Raw genomic sequence first — 8,067 nt, 5'->3', positions numbered from 1 at the left:
CCGGCCCCAGTACTGAGCCCTGGGGAACACCGCTCGTGACCGGCCGCCAACTGGATGTAACTCCATTCACCACAACTCTCTGGGCCCGGCCGTCCAGCCAGTTTTTGACCCAGCGCAGAGTACACCTGTCTAAGCCGTGAGCCGCCAGCTTCTCTAGGAGAATGCTGTGGGAGACGGTGTCAAAGGCCTTCCTGAAGTCCAGGTAGACCACATCCACTTTAAAGGTCATCTAGTCCAACCGCCCCTGCAGTGAGCATCTTCAACTAGATCAGGTTGCTCAGAGCCCTGTCCAACCTGACCTTGAATGTTTCCAGGGATGGGTAACTTCTAGGAGTGCTTAACTTGGTGACCCTGGGCAGACCAGACTGCTCACTTGTAATAAAAATCATGACATTTTTCTCATTTGCAGAAAAAACACGACAATTTTTCTGGTAACTTTGCAAAGGCTAAGTATTGTTGGCACCACTTTGATCTCCAAGGCAGGCTCTAGACTGCGTGTGTGCCCCAGTGTGAGTATGAGGCCATCTACAGGTCTTCACTTGCTCTGGTAGGTCTTTCAAACTATTTTCATTCTCATCTCTGGGGAATTGATTTAAAGGAAGGAAACCTCAGAGCATAAAGCAATTCAGTTCCACACATTATTACAATTTCCTCTTCACCCATTTGATAGAGACACTGTGATTATACAGTAATAAATGTATGTTGGTCAGTAAGAACATGTAGGGATCTATTCTCCTTTCAAATAAATGCTCTAGCTCAAGGAAAAAAGTACTCTCTTTTCAGAAAGGATAAATCCAAAAACCTCTGCACTTAAAAGTGTAAGGAATAATTCTCAACAGTAGTAATTCTTTTCCTGGAAACTATTTTCTATTCATATTTCTGCTTTTTGACAGTTCCTTGTAGTTATCTTGTCCTCATTTGAACTATTAATGTTGGTAGGACAGATTCACCTATATCAAAGAAAAAGTTTTGAATGAGAAGAAATTCTGCTGAAAATTGATGATCTGTGTTCAAGTTAGTTTAATCTAAAAACAGTCTTTTCTTTTAATAATGCAGCAGTGCAAACTGTAACTCAGAGCTGAGCTTCCAGAATGTGGTCTTCATCTGTCCCTCCACAGCAATTTTCCAGAGGCAGAATAGTTTTGGACGTGCTCGAGCAGATTTTTCTGTGTTCTGTAACCTTCCTTTGATTCACAGAATTGCATGTTTTAGAATTGGCCCTGGAAAACGCTCCAGCCCTGATCTTGGACAATGTTTGAATCAATACTGGACTGGCACTAAAATGCTTAGTATCTCTCAGGTACTCTTCTTCCCTTTCTTTTTTGGCTGCCCCGTCCCTTCCCCATGTTCTTGTTCTTCTCTGCTCCGTGCACTCTGTCTCGTACACTCATCTTCACTTTTTTTTTCCTTTACCTCATCTTTTCTTTAACCTTTGTTGCCCTGCTTTTCTGTTTCCAACATCCTATTTCATTCTTATTTTATATCCTTCCTGGATCCACCTCATCATTTCTCAGTGCCGTAGGATCAGTGCTGACTTCCCTTCTGCAACGTAAAGGGAAATTCCCTGGACTCATTTTATGAACTCAGCCCGCAGTCTGTGACATGCACTTAAACCCTTCACTTTCCACTGACCTTTTCCACTGGTATCTTGAAGTAGTCACTCATGGTGTGGAGACGTCTATTCTTCATTGGATTCTAGCTTTTAATGTGGACAATCGGTCTGGTTCTCTTTGCTCCACAGTTTATAAGCCCCCACTTGGCACAGGCAGGACCCATGTGAGGTTGCTTTTCATAGCACACATTTGCGGTGTGTGTCGGCAGGAGAGGAGCAGCTGCCCACGGACCCTAGAAGCCCACAGTCATTCCCACCCCATCCTTGTTTATCGGGAGAAGACTTTTGGGGATTAAAGCAGAGCACAGCAGCTGAGGACAATTCCTATCGCTGCCAGTGGCAATGGGACTGACTGTAAGCAAATACTTCCCCATCAACATCTCCATTTGCTTAGCCACACAAAGAAATCCATGTTCGTCTCTCCTTCCTTGATCACAGAATCATAGAATGGTTTGGGTTAGAAGGGACCTTTAAAGGTCGTCCAGTCCAATGGCCCCCTGTAATGAGCAGGGACATCTTCAACTAGATTAGGTTGCTCAGATACAGATACTTTTCATTTGCTCCTTTGCTGGAGACTCAAGGAGACTGAGCCAGTTGCAGGGGATGGAGACCATACTCTGCCTAAGCATGGGTAATTCCTCCCCCTGCTCCTGTAAGTTCACCCATGTGGGGCATGGGTAATTCCTCCCCCTGCTCCTGTAAGAAGTTCACCCATGTGGGGTTGGGCAATTAGGAGGTCTGAAGGACCTTGACATAAGATGGGATCCACAGGCAGATGGGAGGAGGTTGTGCTTCCAGTGAGATCTTGTAGTAATCCTGACTGAAAGACCATTGTACATCAAGGAGTTGGTGATCCACATAGCAGTTGACCTGAGTACGCCCAGGCCTGTGCTGTGCTCTGCTGCCCTACGCTGCGAGACTAGCACGGTCTTCAGGCCCGTCTTGTGCTGCACAAACCCCTTGTCCACAGAATAAAGTCAGCCAGCTCATTCTAACAGAGGAGCCTGCAGGCAGCTCCTGCTGGGTACCGGGGAATAAGCCACCTGCGTGTCCTTGCCTTTAACCATGCAGCAAGAAGTTTTCATGAGTATATCCTTTCTGTTTGACAGCAGAAATTATGAATAGAGTTGTTTTCTTGTAAGAAAAAAATCCTATACTAGGTCAAATGAGCACACCTATGGATGGGGTATGACCAGCATGCTGTGTGTGGATTGGAGGCCCCTTCGATGCTACACCACTCGGGGTACCCACCAGCTAAAGGGACATAAGATTACCTATGCTATTCTCATCTTTCAGTGTTAGCTCTAATAAATAGCACTTCGATACCTCACTGAATCCGAGTGCCTTTCTTACGGCGATCATAATGAACCAGCACCACCCAGCGTAAAGCAGATGTTAGGACACAAAACCCAAGCCCAGTGAGGGAGGAACAACCTTGTAAGCTCAGGTCTGCGTGAGCCACTAAATCTCATCCACAACAGTATTTCTGGCCATGTTATTCCACCGTTTTCAGCTTCCCGCTCTCTGCACACACCCCCACCCATCAGTCTTGACTGTTAAATCAATCTATTTCTGCACAGCAGTGCACAAGTCATCCATCAGGATGCTGGAAGGCATTGAGGACTGCCTCCTGCTGCAGATGCTGGACATGCAGACTAGGAACGACTCATTGCTAGATTGCTGCTCACAGACCAATAAGACTTAATTTACAACGTAACTAGCAGTGGTAGCCTTGGGTACAGCGATCATAACATTGTGGAGCCGAAGATCCTGCTAAGCACACTGAAGACCAGTAGTAGGACAAAGACCCTGGATTTCAGAAGGACCAACTTTAGTATGCTCAGAGACCAGCTGTGAGAGAGTCCGTGGGAAGCATCCATGGAGAGCAAAGGAGCTTGTGAGTGCTGGGATTTACTCAAGAACAGCCTCCTGGAAGCACAAGAACCGCCCATCCGCTACAAAGGGAAAGGAAGAAGGCAGAACAAGAGACCACCTTGGCTTAGCAATGAGCTTTTGGGTGTGCTTAAAAGCAAAAAAAAGACACATACTGGCTATGGGAAGGTGGCCAAATACCCATCGAGGACTACAAGAACCTTGCTGGGACATGCAGAGCTGCAGTCAGGAAGGCTCAGGCTCAGCTAGAGCTGAAATCGGCCAAAGATGTCAAGAACAACAAGAACAGGTTTTTCAGCTACATAGGCAGTAAGCAGAAGCACAGGGAAGGCGTAGGTCCATTGCTAAACAGGGCAGGGAAACTAGTTACAAATAATGCTGACAAGGCAGAGGTTCTCAAGACTGTCTTTGCCTCTGTCTTTACCCACATAGCTGGACCCCGGATCACAGCCTCAAGTAGCTACAACAACATTATGTGTCGACCCACCATCAGTGGAGGGAGAGCTGGTCTGCATCTTCTTTCAAGGGCTCAACCAGCGTAAACCTATGCGCCTGGGCAGAATCCACCGCAGGGTGTTAAGAGGAGTGGCTGACATTGTTGCAAGATCACTGTCTATAATCTTTGAAAAGTTGTGGAGATCAGGGGATATCCCTGATGACTGGAAGAGTGTAAATGTCAAACTCATCTACAGGAAGGCCCCAAGAGAGGACCCAGGGAACTGCAGGCCCATTAGTCTTCAGTCCCTGGGAAAGTAATGGCATGAGTCCTCCTAGAAACCATTACAAACCAAATATTAAGCAGGTGATTGGGAAAAGCCAGCGTGGATTTACCAAAGGCAAATCATGCCAGACTTGCATGATCACCTCCTACAACAAAATAACATTTGCTGTCTACATGGGGAGCACAGTAGATGTTGTTTACCTGCACTTCAGCAAAGCATTTGACACTGTTTCACACAGCCCTCTCCTGGACAAACTGGCAAAATACAGATTGGTTGGGTGATCAATTAGGAAATTGGCTAACAGGCAGCACTCAGAGGGTGGCAGTCAATAGGTTTTACTCAGGCTGGCAGCCTGTCGCAAGTGGGGTCCTCCAGGGATCGATACTGGGCCCCGTGTTCAACGTCTTCTGGATGATGGGATTGAAAGCACCCTCACCGGGTGATGATACTAAACTGGGTGGTGAGGTGGACACATCAGAAAAGAGAGCCATCTTACAGAGAGACCTGGACAGGCTGGAAGAGCGGGCTAGCAAGAGCGGTGTGAAGTTTAACAAAGACAAGTGCAAGGTCCTGCACCTGGGACGACATAACCAAAGAGCCCCGGGCAGGCTAGGAGCTGTGTGGCTGGGAAGCAGCCTTGCTGAAAGGGACCTGGAGGTCCTGGACAACAAGCTGAACATGAGTCAGCAGCGCAATGAAGGCAAATCGGACCCTGGGCTGCAACCACAGGGGCATTACTGACAGAGGTAAGAGATGTGATCATCCCACTCTACTCTCAGCACTTGTTAGGCCACACCTGGAGTACTGTGTCCAGTTCTGGTCCCCACAATTAAAAATTAACATGGACAGACTGGAAAGGGTCCAAAGGAGGGCCACGAAGATGATCAAAGGGCTAGAGAACCAGCTCTGTGAGGAAAGACTGAAGCAGTTAGGTCTCTTCTCATGGAGAAGAGAAGGCTCGGGGGGGACCTCATCACAGTATTCCAGTATTTAAAGGGCAGCTACAAAGAGGATGGAGGCTCTCTTTTCACAAGGAGCCACACAGAGAAGACAAGGGGCAACAGGTACAAGTTGCACTGGGAGAGGTTTTATCTCGGTATAAGAAAGACTTTTTTTTTTTTACAGTGAGAACAATCATTCACTGGAACAACCTCCCCAGGGACATGGTAGTGTCCCCATCACTGGAGGTTTTTCAAGATGTGATTGAACAGGTTAATAGTTCTCATCTAGGCTCCCTTTCCCATGAAAGGTTGGACCAGAGGATCTTTCCAGATCCCTTCCAACCTGGGCTGTTCTACGATTCTATGGAGTATTTTAACCCTTTGCTGATGACAAGGGAGGTAAAAACTAGGTAAAAGCAACACACCTAGCATTTGTGCATGTTCAGTAAAGGCACTCCTGTGAGGTCCTGGCTACTCTGCTGGGCTTTCCCTGGTGTTATATCCCTGTCATGTCAGCTGGGAAAGTGATGCTGATATGTTTTTTGGAGTTTGAAGGATTTTATTTATTTAGATCAGGTTCAATCCTGGTTGAAAAATACAACAGCCCTAAAGATGTACGTATAGGATCATTTAATACAAGGACTGGCAGGAGGGATGACCTTCTGCACCTCTTTCCCATCCTTGTTGAGCATTTCTGCCACATGCACTTCTGACACACTGGTAAGCACTGGTAAGCAGCTGCTAGACCAACTGAAACCAAAGCAAAGCAAGAAAACTGACCACTTTTCTGCTCTTCAAACTGATCACTTTGGGCCCAGCTATGTGCCAATGCACGTGCATGGGTTGGGGGGGGCGGGAGAAAAGGAAACACAACCAGGAGTGAGACGCTGCCTTGTTCCTCTTGACAATAGTAGAGCTCGTAGCTGTTGTGTCAAACTCCACCTTAAACTTCCCAGGCAAAGGTTTTTAAACGCCATTAGTGTTTCTGAGGACTGAACTTGGGTCTCTTCAAAGAAGTCTGGTTTTCCTTAGGATGGGGGTTTAGCACTGGCGGTTGCCTGCCTTTCATGAGCCTCAGCCTGCACTGGTTGCTTCTGGAAACCACGGCCTTGCATCTTGGGCTCTACTTCTTTAAGGTGATTGTAATGTTCAAACTTTCCTGGAGGACAGGTGTTCTTCAAAAGAGGCATTTGTTTAAATATTTTTTTTTTTTTGGCTCAACTGTGACATTCTCAAGCTCTGCGGTACCGAAATGTGGGGTGGCTGGCGAGGATTTTTTGCTTACTGTTGTTAGGACAGACAGTGTTTCATACAGATGGGATAAACATGCTTTCCTGCATATAGTGTTATCATCTGTGGCTTATTAGATGGATTTCTACACATATGGATAAGTGTTTTTCCAATGGGCATACAGCAGCGTTGGCGCAGCGCTCCCGGTACGGGGCTGTGCAGGAGGCTGCCTTCCTTGTCTGCCCCGGCTGTGGCACAGGTGAAAACACTTCCAGCCCCCCCAGCTTGTGCGGGGTGCTGATTGAGCAGCCTTTCTGCTGGGGAGGGGGACCAGAGGGGTGCCCCCACGAGGCCCCACGCATCCTGGGCACACTGTGGGACTGCCGGCGGAGGATGCTGCCATACAGCTCTGCAGGTAATAACAGCACAGACTTGCTGAGAAAGTGATATATTTTCTTTTCTTCCCCTGTCCAAAAGACACTCTCCCACGCTGGGGGAGATCAGAGTTACAGCAGGCACAGATGTTGAACCAGCTGGTTTCTTAAGGGATAAAATAATTGAGAATTTGCTGCCCTGAGCTCATGGTCACCACAGATAAATCCCCCTCTCTGCCTTTCCCGTTCCCCGGTGTCAGATATTTCCATCCTGGCTGTAAGAAGGAAGACTAGACATACAAGACCACTCCGGGCCACTGGGTCTTTAAAAAGAGCACTTTAATATCATAAAGCAGCAGTTGTTATGGGAGTGCATTACATACAGGATTACTTTGTTCCAGAGTTTCAGAAACTGTGGATGCTACTAGTCAATACGGAAATCTTTCCACCTCCATGGAGGCAGGAAAGGCTTCTTATCACCTTTCCTCCTTTCCCAAAGCATACAGAGAGCTGCGTTCATAAATAAATAAATAAATCAACAAATAAATGAAGATCCAGGCCCAGCAGTTTTGTATTAGCCTCGCCAAGCTTAGCTAGCTTCAGGGAACAGGGAGAGGTGGCCTCTGACACTCTTTATGTTAACAGCAAACTATGAAACATTTTGCTCTTAGAAATACACCCAAGCTGAACTCGCAGCGCCCTGCACACCAGGAACAAGCCCAGTTGTCATCAGGCACTGGAATCTCTCCACATTTGAGGTAAGCAAATAAGTTTATGCCTCTGACATAAGACCTCAGAAAGGGTAGCCGCTCCTGCAGGACTTCCCTTGGCACAGCTGTCCCACATGAGCCATCACATGGTAGCTGCGAACTCTGGCTTCACCATCCAGAGTATAAAATGGAAGCCTTTGAGAGGGAGACTCTTTTCCTGCAAGCTACAGGTGTGGTCTGAGAGCTGTTGGTAAGTAAAAAAAAACCCCAAAAACAAAACAAAAAACCCCTCTTTAATTTCACATTAAGGTATCCCTGAATCTCAAATGGTTGTGCTTGGTCATACAGTGTTCTCTTTGCCATAAGAAAAGACCCTTGAAAGGCAAAAAAAAAAAAAAAAAAAAAAAAGTAAGATTGATGAATGTCACATTTCAAGTAAGGGTTTTCCCCTGTTAAATGGCAATTCCAGGTTATTTTTCCTTTAGTGAGGATATTTGCTTAGCAGAATAAGATGTAATAGCACTCATGCTGAAAGAAGTTGTCTGAAATAATTATTTTTGGTAACATTCCAAGTGCAGACAAGCT

This window comes from Aptenodytes forsteri, unplaced genomic scaffold, assembly GCF_000699145.1.
Source record: "Aptenodytes forsteri isolate BGI_AS27 unplaced genomic scaffold, ASM69914v1 Scaffold418, whole genome shotgun sequence".
In the NCBI taxonomy this organism is placed as follows: Eukaryota; Metazoa; Chordata; class Aves; order Sphenisciformes; family Spheniscidae; genus Aptenodytes; species Aptenodytes forsteri.
Note: the sequence above shows the minus strand (reverse complement) of the source record.